Source organism: Lampris incognitus, chromosome 2 (assembly GCF_029633865.1).
Source record: "Lampris incognitus isolate fLamInc1 chromosome 2, fLamInc1.hap2, whole genome shotgun sequence".
NCBI classification, from domain to species: Eukaryota; Metazoa; Chordata; class Actinopteri; order Lampriformes; family Lampridae; genus Lampris; species Lampris incognitus.
The window spans coordinates 138,565,737-138,567,731 of record NC_079212.1 but is presented as its reverse complement, the minus strand read 5'-3'; positions in this window follow the sequence as shown (position 1 = coordinate 138,567,731).

The following is a 1,995-nucleotide window of genomic DNA, read 5'->3' as shown; positions in this document are numbered from 1 at the left end:
GTCGCTGCACTAGCGCCTCCTTTGGTCAGCCGGGGCACCTGTTCAGGGGGGAACTGGGGGAATAGCTTGATCCTCCCACGTGCTACGTCCCCCTGGCGAAACTCCTCACTGTCAGGTAAAAAGAAGCGGCTGGCGACTCCACATGTATCGGAGGAGGCAAGTGGTAGTCTGCAGCCTCCCGTGGCTCGGCAGAGGTGGTGGGGGGGCAACCAAGACGTCTCAGAAAATAGGGTAATTGGCCCAGTACCAGGGGCGAGCTGGGAATGAAATATGGCCCTGGACCACCCCCCCCCCCCAGCAATACACCACCACCCACAAACTATACCACACTTTATGTAAACAAGATTATTGAACATTATTTGTAACAATAACTTTAGTAAAATAGATGTAAATAGAACAAGGAGAATGTGTTGCTCTTAGGAGGAGGCTGGCTAGAAGGAGCACATTTTGGCACAATGGCACTGGCAGCAAGCTGACAAGAATCTCTGGAACCATCTGACCAGTAAAAGAAATAACTACATATTTTCTTTTTTTGTTTGTCCATCTTGCTCCACTCCACTATCTACCCAAATGTCGCCACTTAACAGAAACAGGAAAGGGACGGGACCCAGGAAACATTAGAATGGACCGGACCAAAAGTAACTGGCTGGGAGAGAGACAGGCTGACAGATTTAATACCCAACCGCAGTGGACCAGCAGCCCCCTCGCCTGGGCCAGCCAGACACACAACACTTGGTTATTTTTATTTAAGTGGGGGCTGGGGTTATTTATATTTTGTGTTGCATCGACCCCAATTGTCAAGCAGCCTACTGGGAAAACCCCCGGTGCTCCAGATGGCCAGTCCACCATTGCTCAGTACAATTAGGGAGGAAAAAAGCCCCCCCCCCCCAAAAAAATAAAATTTGCAGCTTATTTTCGTTTGTACTCAGCATCTGGTGCATCTCATACCAGTGTCCAACCACCCGATTTGACTGTTACAGTCTGTCGAATAGGAGTTATCATCACACATCTGTCCCAAATATATGGGCTAGTAGGGGCCTACTAAACCTACTAGTAGGTTCAGGAGACGGTTATCACCCAGTTATTTAAGTGAGCCGGTGTTGGTGGAGCCCCGTAGGCACAGAAGGCCTGTTATCAGGCATGGGCTTTGAGGTTCGCTATCAACGTTTTTTCCCCCAAAACTTTACTGACCAAAAATGTATCTCCCACGCTGCATTCTTAAAAGTTTGATTACTTGATCATCTCATAGGTTCTGCATGTAACTCGCAGCTAAACAAAGAGACCCATCCATCCATCCATTATCCAAAACACTTATCCTGCTCTCAGGGTCGCAGGGATGCGAGAGCCTATAAAAACATATAATAAACATTGTTTGAGTTAAAACAAAAAAAAAGTGAATCACATATCTTGTCATTAAAAAAAAAGAAAAAGAAAAAAAAAGGAGCACCAGTGCTCCTAGTGGAAAGGGTTAGTCTGGAGCCCTGCACTAGTAGGTTTAGTAGGCCCCTACTAGCCCATATATTTGGGACAGACGTGCGATGATAACTTATATTCAACAAAGGGATTACAGTCAAATCGGGTGTCCAACAATAGTCGGCCAGCATTGATGGATTCCAGTTGCCCTGATACCTCGTTTCCATGGTCGCAGTGTCCTTGTGAAACCTTTCACCATGTTCGTCTCTGACTGCACCAAGATCAGCAGGGAAGAAGTTCAAGTGTGAATGCAGAAAATGAATTTTGATTGACATGTTGCCCTTCATGGTTTTTATGCTTTAAGCATGTTGTCAAGCAACTCAATGTAGTTTGGTTCTCTGCAGTTGCCAAGAAAATTCTCAACAGCCTCCTTACACGCCTTCCATGGCATTTTCTCTGGCCCCACTAGCAGATCTTCTAACTCCCTGTCACTGATGACCTGTCTGATTTGTGGACCAACAAAAATGCCTTCCTTAATCTTGGCATCAGTTATTCTTGGAAACATCTGTCTCAAATAGCGAA